The 12911-nt window shown below is 39.8% G+C and overlaps 1 long non-coding RNA gene across 3 annotated transcripts in view; it reads right to left on the bottom strand.

The window, feature by feature from the left end:
• The window catches only part of LOC105471376 (uncharacterized), a 162526-nt gene that overhangs the window by 132319 nt on the left and 17296 nt on the right, over positions 1-12911 (bottom strand). Inside the window, exon 1 of one of the 3 annotated variants that reach the window (XR_981110.2) lies at positions 10310-12909. The exons of the other annotated variants lie outside the window; for them this stretch is intronic. This is a non-coding gene — a long non-coding RNA (uncharacterized lncRNA). Of the gene's footprint in view, positions 1-10309; positions 12910-12911 lie in introns of those variants that run through there. 3 annotated transcript variants of the gene reach the window in all.

The raw sequence follows: 12911 nt of genomic DNA, 5'->3' as shown, positions 1-12911 counted from the left end.
TCCAAAATCATATGTAACTTTGTCTTCTCCACCACATCGCTGCTATCAAGGCCTAATCCAGGCCCTTCACCACACTCAGGTGGACTTTGCAGGAGTCTCCCAACTCGTCTATTCTCTTTAGTCTTCCCCTTCCAGTCCATCTTCCACACTGCTGCCAGGCATTTTCTAAAACGTGAATCTCCGCCATTCCTCTAATTTTAAAACTTCCAATGGTTCCCCACAGTCAACGGGGTGAAGGCCAGTCATTCAGCATTACACACATGGCCCTCTCCCATCTCATTTCCTGCTCCTTTCCCACTCCCAATGCCCCTGAACCTTAAGCTCCATTACAACTTCTCAAGAAAATGACAATTCCCACCTCTACAGTGTGGTACATGCTGCTTCTGACACATGCTCCTTGTTCTTCTCCATTTGGTGAGCAACTGCACGCTCTTAAGGACTCAACTCAAACGCCAATCTTCCCAGACCAACCCCCAGAGTGCAAATTAATTGAAGTGCCCAGAGCAGTTTGTGCAGGAGGTTGCAACGCTTAGCACACAGCACTGCATTTATCTGTTTCTTGCTTCCAAGCCATCCCAGAAACCTTCTCTGTGGAGCACCACAGGACCAGGAGACCTGCCTCACTCAGTTTGCAGTCACCCCTAGATGCTTCATGGCTTGTGTGGTCTACCTCTCTAGTCACACGTCTCCCAATCCTTAACGCTCAGGGACTCCACTGCCACACTGATGGACCACCATGGTCCAAGCACGTCTACTACAAGGCTTGGGGAAATCTTTCATTCGTTCAGTCAACTCACATTTATTCCATGTGGAGCTACACGGATGAAACTTGGCTCCTCCCTCAGAGAAGCGAAAACAAACACACAGACAAAAATAACACAGGTTGTAGAAACCTACACACAGTGATTCCCAGGACATTCTGGAGACAGAGGAGCACACAGGAGGACAATGTGCCCAGCAACTGTGGGGCCCTGGAAATGGAAGAGACACTTGGTGGAAGCTTCTAGGACCCACAAGGTCTGAAGTGAGACTCAGAGAACTCAGAGGGAAAGAGGAGGGGATAGGATGAGTGGGAAACAGGAAATGGAAAATATATCAATTAACCAGATTAACTTTCTGTCAATTGCTCAAGTACAAGGAGTAAAAGCCATGATAGAATCTCCAAATATATCCAGATCTTTTTATTTTTTAAATTGACACAGGGTGTCTCTCTGTCACCTAGACTATAGCTAGTGGCATCATCATAGCTCAGCCTCGACCTCCCGGGCCCAACCAATCCTCCTGAGTACACACCCAGCTAATTTTTGTATTTTTTGTAGAGATGGGGTTTCACCATGTTGCCCAGGCTGGTCTCGAACTCCCGGGCTCAAGCAATTCGCCTGCTCTCAGCCTCCCTAAGTGCTGGGATTACAGGGGTAAGCCACCGCACCTGGCCCTAGATCTTTAACGGTAAAAGTAAACAGCACAGTCAGTGATCTCCGGAGACATATACATTCTCACTCCCTTTTTTTCGTCTCCCTCTCTCACACCCACAGACACACAGAAAAAGCTTAATGTCTATGTAAGGAATACCTAATGGCAGTACTGACACAGTCAGAGCCTCTGCCCCCTCCAGTCACTTACGATCTGTGCCATCCACAGTGAAGGCACCCAGGTGTCCCTCCCTTCTGCTATTTCTTCTCAACATCCCCTGGCCCTTTTGTCTCTTCTATGCTCACCTCCCACGCACACTGCAAAATGAGGCTACATCATCAGAGGCCGCCCTATTTATTCAAAGATGATGTTACTGAGAACAATCCTATCCTTTTGTGCTAAAATGAACTTATCAACAATAGTTTTTCTTTTTTCACAGCATAAAGACTACTCCTAATTTGGAACCATAGTTATTAATGCTATTGTAATTTAGTTTAAGTCTTAAATGGACCCAACATTTCTTCTTCAAAGGAAAATAGCCCTATCAGAAAAAATAACAATAATATAATCATCATCACACCATGTTACAGAGAAAACTCACATTTAATTTCTGGGTTTGTCAGTGTTTTACTACACCATCTTTGGTCGACTTAATCTCATATCCTTACACAAATCTGTGTTATGTCACATAAAGACATTTTTAAATTATTTTCATGTTTTTGCTCCATCTTATTGATAATTATTTCACTAATTTGAAAACAGATTAAATCTATGTACAGATACAGAACATAAAATAATACTAAATAAGGCCGGGTGTGGTGGCTCATGCCTGTAATCCCAGCACTTTGGGAGGCTGAGGTGAGAGGATCACTTGAGGCCAGGGATTCAAGACCAGCCTGGGCAACACAGCAAGACCCCATCTCTACAAAAAATTAAAATTAAAATTAAAAAACCAAGACTCTTTCAATTTAGTATTTACATTTGCCGGTTGCAATTTTAATTATATTTTTTATATATTAATTGCATCCCTGCAAGTTCAGTTAACAAAGTATATGAATCATAGAATCATGCTTGAAGTTGGGAGGTAAGGGAGAAGAAAAATAGATCTTTGTCTTGGATCATGATCTGAAATGCTTACCGACCAGGGAGAAGGGAAAGGAAGAGAAATGAATGGGGCTGGGGAGAGCACACATGAGGATAGTTAAAAGCGATATGTAAAGTAAAAAAATAATAAAGTCAGTTGATTTCACATGCAATTAAAAGAGTCCCTGAAAATGAGTGAGGTAAAATCCTCCTCCATTGCCCTCAATCCAAGAGCTGAGTGGAAGTGCCATTCCAGGGAGTCTTCGGGGTACTATCAGGAGGCAGAAAGACATAAGATCTCAAAATCTGAGTCGTGAATGGTATACCAGCTCCTCATCCTCCCACCTCAAGCACTTTGTAAAAAGTTAATCATCAAATTAAATGTTATAATCCAATTTCCAAAATTGCTCTACTCCACTTAAACTGCTGTCACCTATAATAACCTTGCAGGCAAATGCATTCATTTCAAACATCATTCTCTGCGAATTCTGCAACATCTGAAGCTCTTGATCACTCTGCTTTTTTCCATCCTGCAGGAACCCAATTGGCTCTTCTTTCTCTCTAATCCAACAGACCCAGCTCCCCTTCCTAATCATATCCCAAACCATGGCTTCCCCAAAGTCACTGCCCTGATTTTCTCTACATAGTCAGTCATTGAAAACTCAACCATCACAGGGGAAGGGATTCTGCTGTCTCCCTTCCATGTGTCCTACCTCTGCCCTCTCACTGCTCCCAACTAAATTCATCACTTGACTGCTAGATCGCATCACTACGATCCACCTCCTGTTTCTCCCTTTCTTCCATTCATCTTTGACATTACTACCAGATTAATCTTTCTCTGGATCCTAGACTTTTTTCCTTTTCAAAATTATACCATCACTCCTCTTTAGGACAGTGTGGTGGTTGTAAAATCTGTTTCCAGATTCTCTGACACACCTCTTTTTAAAAGGTGAAACCTAGCTCCCCTTCCCTTGAATGTGGGCAGAATTTACTGGCTTGTGTCTAAGGAAGAGAACACGGTGAGAGTGATGGGGGATGATTTCCAGCGTGTGGTCAAAAAGGGCATTGAAGCTTCTGTCTTGTTTTCTTGAATCGCTCTATCTGGGGAGTGCAGCTGCTATGTCATAAGGACACTCAACCCTGTGAAGAGTCCCACAAAGGGGAGGAACTGAGCCCTCCCACCAACAACCAGCACCAACTTGCCAGCCATGTGAGTACACCATCTTGGAAGAGGATCCTCCAGCCCCAATAAAGCCTTAAGATGACTGAAGACTGGCTAACATCTATTTAAAAATTATTATTATTTTTTAATAGAGATAGGGTCTCATTATGTTGTCCAAGCTGTCTCAAACTCGTAGGCTCAAGCAATCCTCCTGCCTCAGCCTCCCAAAGTGCTGGGACTAGAGGCATGAGCCTCCATGTCCAGCCCTGATTATCATCTTGACTTCACCACAAGAGACCCCAAGCCTGAATACTGTTAATCTGATCCCAAATCTCGGACATACAAAAATTGTTAGAGATAATAAATGTTGATTGATGTTTTAAGCCACTAAATTTGGGGATAATTTGTTACACTGCAATAGATTAGTAGTTCAGAAGGCCTCTGCTGCCAGTGTGACAAATCCAAATGCTTTCTTTGGGCACTCAAGTTGTCCAATAACTGCCCTTACTCTATCTTTGAGTACAGAAACATCATCTGGGCCAGTTATATCACTGACCTCACACAACATGGTGAAACTCTGCCTCTACTTTAGTCTATGCCACTGTCACACGAAATGTCCTTTTTGGTCCTCTCCACTAAACTAAATTCAACACTTTCTTCTAGGCTCAATTCAAGGAATTGAATTGAATACCCACACAGGAATTTTTTTTATATTTTTTAATGTACATAAACATATCTGATTTCCAAAACTATGTTTTAGTTATTTAAGATAGAAATTATGACTTCTGCTACCCTCACATTCCCCCATACTAACAGATACACAGACATAACTTACCATGGATCCACTTTTTAAAATGAAATAGATCAACACGTACTGACCTGTTCAGCTGTATGTGATATATTAAGTGGAAACAAAGCAAGTTGCACAAAGAAAACTGAGTACTTAAGAATAAATTTTAAAATAAATGTATTAAACACATCTGAGGAAAACTTTAAAGCATTCTTAAAAAGACACAAACGAAGAGTTTAACAAATAGACATCTCTTATATTCAGATAGAACAAGTTAACATAAAAATGTCAGTTCATCATAAATTAATTTAGAAATTTAATGTAATCCTCATAAATAAACCAAGTTTTTTAAATGAAGATATACAACTGATACTAAGCCTCATACTGAAAAATAAATATGCAGTAACAGCCAGGAAAACACTCACACACTAGACGGAAGGATGAGTTCTTCCGGACGTTAAATTATAGTCTAAAGCCTCCATGATGAAAAGTGTCTGACACATGAATAGACAGAAAAACCAACAGAGTAATATAGAAAGTTCAAAAACAGACCCAAGTGCAGATGAAGTTTTAGTACTGTATATGATAAAGGTGGCATCTAAAATCACCAAGGCAAAAACTATTTAATAAATGATATTTGATATGGTTTGGCTGTGTCCCCACCCAAATCGCATCTTGAATTATAGTTCCCATAATCCCCACGTGTCATGAAAAGGACCCAGTAAGGAGGTAATTTAATCATGGGGGTGGTTACCCTCATACAGTTCTTGTGATAGTGAGTTCTCATGAGATCTGATGGTTTTATAAGGGGCTGTTCTCCCTTTTGTCTGGCACATCTCCATGATGCTGTCATGTGAAGAAGGGCATGTTTGCTTCCTCTTCTGCCATGATTGTAAGTTTCCTGAGGCCTCCCCAGCCATGCTGAACTGTGAGTCAATTAAACATCTTTTCTTTATAAATTACCCAGTCAAGGGTATGTCTTCATAGTAGCGTGAAAATGGATTAACACAATGTTAAAATAATTGGCTAGCCACTGGAAAACCTCATACCATATACTAAAATAAACTCCAAATGAATCAGGGATCTAAATGTAAAGCAATGAAGCCATACTACCACGAGAAGGGGGAAAAAAGGTGAATTCTCTCATCTCGATGCAGGAAAAGGTTTGCTACCTACAACTCAAAATTGGGAAGACTGAAAGATTGATCGATTTGACTACATACTTTTTTAAAATTTCTATATGGCCAAAAACACTCTATTGTAAACAAAAGGCAACAGATAAAATGAGAGAAAATATTTGCATCATATCACAGATAAAGGAGTAATAACCATAATATATAAAGAACTCTGAAAGACAAAAACAACAGAAAAATGGGCAAAGGACATGGGAAAATACATACACTCACATATACTTATACACACACACACACACACACATATATATCCCTTAGACATATTAAAAGATGTTCAATTCCACTTATAGTGGAAAAAATACAAATTTAAATTACATCGAGATGCTATTTCTCAACTATCAAATTGGCAAAAATTAAAAAAAAAAAAAAAAAGTCACTCTTGGCCAGGCTATGGAGAAGCAGACACTCTCATACAGAGTTTCTCAGAGAACTGGCTGATTCTAGGGCTGAGGCAGAGAAGGTATGCAATGAGAAACATTCTACATGCACAAGAAAGAATATGTTCAAAGAACGAAGGAGATGTGTCAAAAGACACAGGAGGCGGCTTGAAGAAACTCCTACTGGCCAAATCTGGGATAATTTCAGCATCAAAATACGTAATAATAATAAATTAAGACTAATATCAGAATCCATGAATATGCACTGAAATAAATAAATGAGATTGAAGAGAGAGCTCTTTTTGGGGGAAGAAAGTCAACTATAAATAAATGAAGAAATGATGGACTTTTAAAAATCGCCATTAGGCAGCCATCATAAGAATAAATGATGCACACAAGCATCAACAGATTTTAAAAGCCTAGGGTTAAACGTGTGAGGAGTAACAGGACATTAACGAAATCTAAAAATATCATTCCATAACACAATTATTATTGGAAATAAAGAAAACAGTAACTTTCCGAGAAAAACGAGAAACCAGAAAATCTAACAGAAACCTGACCTTAACCAGGGGATCTAAGTTAATATCACTAGTGGTGAGACAAACAGACATCACGTGCCTCTGAATAAGATGTACTGAGAAGAACACAGCGTCCCTCATGTAGCATTTCTATGGAAAACACAAAACCTGAATACAGGCACGAGGAAGAAACAAACAAACTACTGTTGAAAGACACTATGTAATATTGCCAAGTACTCTCCGAAAATGTCAAAGTCACAAAACACAGGAAGACTGAGAAGCTGTTCCAGGTTAACCAAATGTAACATATGATCTGGTAATTTCTTACTATAAAGATATTTTGGGGATAACAGAATCTGAATAAGGTCTACAGTCAGATAATATTATAGTATCAGTGTTAATATCCCAATTTTATTTATTTATTTATTTATTTAGAGACCGAGTTTTGCTCTTGTTGCCCAGGGTGGAGTGCAATGGCACGATCTCAGCCCATTGCAACCTCTGCCTCCCAGACTAAAGCAGTCCTCCTGCCTCAGCCTCCCCAGTAGCTGGGATTACAGGTGCGTGCCACCACATCCAGCTAATTTTTGTATTTTTAAGTAGAGATGGGGTTTCACCATGTTGGCCAGGCTAGTCACGAACTCCTGACCTCAGGTGATCCACCCGTCTCGGCTTCCCAAAGTGCTGTGATTACAGGCATGAGCCACCATGCCCGGCCTATTTATTTATTTTTTGAGACAGAGTCTTGCAATTCTCCTGTCTCAGCAATTCTCCTGTCTCAGCCTCTCGAATGAGTAGCTGGGATCACAGGTGCACGCCAACGCATCCAGCTAATTTTTGTATTTTAGTAGAGATGGGGTTTTGCCATGTTGCCAAGGCTGGTCTTGAACTCCTAACCTCAGGTGATCTGCCCACCTCGGCCTCCCAAAGTGCTAGGATTTCAGGCATGAGCCACCGCACCTGGCCAATATCCTGATTTTTGAAAAAACATTCAACAAGAAGGGGAAAAAAAATTAAATTGCATTTACATGCTATTGTCTAAAAATGATATATACATACATATATATCTTTAATAATATGTGCAAATGTATAGAGATGACTTTTCTAAGCACAAAGTAAAGGTGAAAAGCATAATTGGTAATGGTGATAAACTATTTCTAAGTAAAGGGGTTGGGGTGTGTTTTGGCAGAGGCAGATAGGACTGATAGTAAAACAAAATTTTTACAGCCTAATTTTATAATTACCAAATGAGGGTGGTGATATTATGGAATGTTACTATCTTCTAGTGTTTTTCAATATTTTTTAAGTGTGAAATAGTCATTTATGAAAAATATTGCTTTTATTCAGGACAGAACTTGAAATCAACTGAATTAACTTAACAACATTCATAAATGACCTTAATTCCATACTAATATTCTCATGTTAACATCAGCTGTTTGAGTAAATACAGGAACATAGAGATTATTTCTATCTCTTCATGTAATACAATAAAGAGAGAATACAATCTGTAGAGACTGTGCACATTCTCCAAGAAACAAGTTTACAAGTGTTCGCAGCACTGTTCACAAATGCAAAAATCATGAAACCCAAACATCAGTCAACAGGAGAATGGAGAAATCGGCATATTCATACTATGAAACTATGGCATAGTTTCATACAATGGAAAGCTAAACAGCAATGAAAATTAATCACCTAGAGCTACATTCATCAGCACTGTTAAAACATCAAAATCCTAATGTTTAGTGAAATAAGTACAGAAGAATATATCCAGTATGATTCTGCTACATAAAGATAAAAAACAAGTGAAACCAAACATTGTTCATAAATGTGTGGGTGTGTAACCATATATATACACACACACACACACGCTATATATATATATTTTTTTTTTTTTGAGAGAGAGGGGGTCATTCCATCACCCAGATTGGAGTGCAGTGGCACAATGACAGCTCACTGCAGCCTCAACATCCAGGGTTCAAGCAATCCTCCCACTTCAGCCTCCCAAGTAGCTAAGACTGCAGACATGCACCACTATGTCTAATTTTTTAATTTTGTAAAGATAGGGTCTCGCCAGGTTGCCCAGGCTAGTCTCAAACTCCTGGTCTCAAACAATCCTCCTGCCTCAGCCTCCCAAAGTGCTGGGATTACAGGCATGAGCCACCGCACCCAGCCTGGGCTCCATTTTTTTAGGCAGGATAGCCCCGGAAGGGAAAGAGTTCTCTGTCAAATCCTCATGGCTTCACAGACAACTTGAAAATACCCAGTTCTTTCCCATCTTATTTCTATGCTCACCAACAGAGTTCTGATTCAAGTTTCATCCTTTCAAAAAGTCTACAGCTGGCTACAGCACATCTCCCACTGCCAACTAATACACTGGAGAATTCAATCTCATGTAAGCTTGCTTGGCTTGGATAGCTTTACTCAGTCTCACAATCTCCATCCACCCTAAATGAATTGATAAAATCAAATTTCTTCACCTGCAAAGTCACACCTGGGAATCCGGATCAAATGGTACAGAGTTCCTCTCTTCCTGAAGTCCTGCCTGACAGGAATGTAACTGCCACTGCTGAAATGTTAACTTTCCAGAAGCATCTATCAAGGGCAGACCATCTGTCTCCATTAACCACAAGATGCCTAATGGACACCGGGAGCAATTCAACACTCACTAATTAACAAACACTGGCCTTCAAGAGAAGAGGCTCTAAGTACCAATCGATAACTTCGTGTTAATCATTAACAAAATAGAAAATAAACTATGGCTGAGTTAACTCCGAAATTAATTTTAACATTTCCTGCAACATCTCAAAACAGAGAAAAAGCAATTTTAAAGGGTAAATATTACAGAAGTTCATCATATAATTATATAAAAATTATCACACAAAATAATCAAACTGCTATCAAATAGACATAACTTACTAATAACAGATTTATAGCATTTACCCAATAAGGCTTTCTTTTAACCTTCACATAATCTTCAGTAAAATCTAAGAAGCTGTCTTTTAAAAAAATCAGGCATTAGAAACATGATTTTTTTAATTGAAAAAATAGGCAGACATTATTTCTAAATGTTTTCTCTTAGCAACTTTTTTAACACACCATCTTTTGTCCTCAAAAAATGGTATGAATAGGCCAAGCATGGTAGCTCACTCCTATAATCCCAGCACTTTGGGAGACCAAGACAGGCAGGTAACATTTGAGGTCAAGAGTTTGAGACCAGCCTGGCCAACATGGTGAAACTCCGTCTCTACTATTACAAAAATAAAAAAATTAGCTGGGCAAGGTGGTGCACGCCTGTAATCCCAGCTACTCTGGAGGCTGAGGCACGAGAATCACTTGAATCTAGAAGATGGAGGCTGCAGTGAGCCGAGACTGTACCACTGCACTCCAGCCTGGGCAACAGAGCAAGACCCCATCTCAAAAAATAGTATGAATACATCAATAAGGCAAACTCTAAATCCCAGTCATCATCTTCTGTACTTCTACTACACCTTCCTTTGTGCTTTCCCTTGTGAAATTCCATTACTTCCTGGATATCAGATTCCCATCAAGCCCCTACTCTCCCTACTAGCAGCTCCTGAAAAAATAACTTCTTACACCATGAGTATCTCAGTCTATTAAAAAGTGGCACAAATAGCAAATTTCCCTTTGTCATGGACTGAAGGCTTGTGTCTCCCCAGAATTCATATGTTGAAACCCTACTCCCTGACGATAGGATTAGGAGGTAGGGTCTTTAGGAGATAATTAGGGTTAGATGAGGTCATGAGGATAGAGACCTTAGGAATGAGACTGGTGTCCTCATAAGGGTCCAGAGAGCTTGCTGCTTCTCTCCACCATGTGAAGACCCAGGGAGAAGGTGCCATCTATGAACCAGCAAGCTGACTCTCACCAGATACTGAATCTGCCAGCACCTTGATCTTGGATTTCCCAGCGTCCAGAGCTGTGAGAAATAAATGTCTGTTGTTTATAAACCAACCAGTCGACAATAGTTTGTTACAATAGCTCTAATGGACTAAAACACCCTTCAAAACTGAAATAATAAAATTTTTCTCCATTGTCTGTGCCTCATGTCTCATTCTCCAAATCTTTTTAGGCTGTAAAGAGAAGTATGCTCCTACATGTTACAGAGCCAATAATGGTAACAACAAAAGCCTATGCGTGCTTCTTTACCATTTATTTCTAAGTAATATTCACATAGTTCAAAATGCAAAATAGAACATAAAAGGTAAAAAAGGAGTATTCAGAGAAAAGTCTACCTGTCTCCCAGCTACCTAATGTCTTATCTCAAAAGCATGGAATATTATGGTTCTTTTTCTATCCTTTCAGAGATATTATATCTATATACATGCAAATGTTTATAAATTCTCTTTTATCACATTCTTCTATGCCTTGTTCTTACTCAGGATTTCATTGTACAGCAGATCAGAATACAATGAGCTTCCTCTTTCTATTTTATGGCTACATATGACTCTTCAAATATGTGTAAACCAGTTTCTGTGGTTCTAGCCTCACCACACCAATTTATTCAATATGCGTGGTCCCAGACAAGTCTGACATTTTTTTAAGAAAAATAAACACTCTTTCATGTTTAAATATTTTTTATATGTTAAGCCAGGTTATTGCATCAATACTAGACTTTGTGGGTGTGACAACAGTTTGGCAGGTATATACAGAAAACAGTCCTCCTTAGCATGTATTTAGAGGTGAAATGTCATGATGTCTGCAACTTACATTCATACGATGAGGCAAAATAATACAAATATGCATGGTTACCACCTATGGTTCAAAATACACACACCTGGAACAAGCCAGCAAGCACAGCAAAATGTTAACTAGTGAATACAGACGGAGGGTATACAGGTGCTCACAGTACTATTTTTTTAAGTGTGAAATTTTCAAAATATTATAAAAAGCTAGGGCAAAAAGCCTGTATTATTTCCATGGGGTCTCCCCCATTTGCCACTGTGAAAGAAAATAAAATCTCAGGACCCCAAACTCACTATGCCAGAGGGAAAGTTAAGCCTGGAAACTGAATCATGAAAAAACTGCCTTACTTTTGTTCCCAAACAGCTGTAATTTCACATGCTTACTTTATCTTACGTAAAATGTAGATTTACTGAGCACACGACGAATGCATAATCAACTTTTTCCCCCCACTCCTTTCTTTTCACATGTAAAAATGTAGATTCACTGAGCAGTACTAATCAGAGCCTCCCAAGAATGTAACCACTTGCCTCAATGCCTACCCACTCTCCTTTTTTTTTCCTTCCCCTCCTGCTTTCTCTTTCCACTTTAAATATTGAAGTTCCCAAATTCCTCTTCGGAAAAAGCACAAGACACAGATCCTACTGTGACTTGTGTTTCTTTTTCGGGGGCGCGTCCTCAACCTTGGCAAAATAAACCTCTAAACTGATTGAGATCTGCCTCTGCCACTGTTTGGTTTACACTTTAAAACATACAGTGGTTCTTTCCCAACTCCCAAGCCTATGTCCTAACCTAGCCCAACCACTTCCCTTGCATTCTCCCAAAAGAAAATTAAAATGAGTTCTTTTTAGCTATTCTTTACTACTGGTCCTTCAAACTGCTCAGATTCCATGGCTCCCTGGAGTCTTCCCCTACTGCTTTGTCCCTTCTCACCTAGAGCACTCTCTGCGCGTACTCCTTCACTGCACTTCACCATTTCATGGCCTAAGTATTGGGAACTCGGCTAGAAAGTAAGCACCTACAGCAAAAAGCCCTAGATGAACAATTCTTTTGTAATTCCCACAGCACCTAACTCATGCTATGCACATAATAGGTATTAAAAAAGTGTTCACTGAAAGAATGGTTTGTTGTTTTGAGACAGGGTCTTACTCTGTCACCCAGACTAGAGTGCAGTGGCATGATCACAGCTCACTGCAGCCCCGGCCTCCCAAGCCCAAGTAATCCTCCTGCCTCAACTTCCTGAGTATCTGGGATCACAGGCACACATCACCACACCTGGGTAAAGACAAAGTCTATGTCGCCCAGGCTAGTCTCACACTCCTGGACTCAAGCAATCTTCCTGCTTCAGCTTCCCCAAGTGCTAGGATTACAGGCATGAGCCACCACACCCAGCCTAGAATGGGTTTTTAAAACAATTTGGGAACTACTGCTAGGCAATGGGGAAAAGGTCTCAAAGCTCACTGGCAGTCTTCTTAAAAACACCTCCAGTCTTTCAGTTTTTCTTCAGCACTTTAAACTCATCTCATCTTTCCCATCCTTCCACATTGTTAGAAACTGTCTTCTCTCTGCCACAAACAATGCCAGATTATCTTACTAAGAATGAAAAAACCTGCTCCATGACCACAAATAAAGCAGCTCTAGAAGTTAGAGGAGCAAAATTATCTTAAATTTTAC

Source organism: Macaca nemestrina, chromosome 4 (genome assembly GCF_043159975.1).
Source record: "Macaca nemestrina isolate mMacNem1 chromosome 4, mMacNem.hap1, whole genome shotgun sequence".
Taxonomy (NCBI): Eukaryota; Metazoa; Chordata; class Mammalia; order Primates; family Cercopithecidae; genus Macaca; species Macaca nemestrina.
Note: the sequence above shows the minus strand (reverse complement) of the source record. Positions and strands in the feature narration are given on the sequence as shown.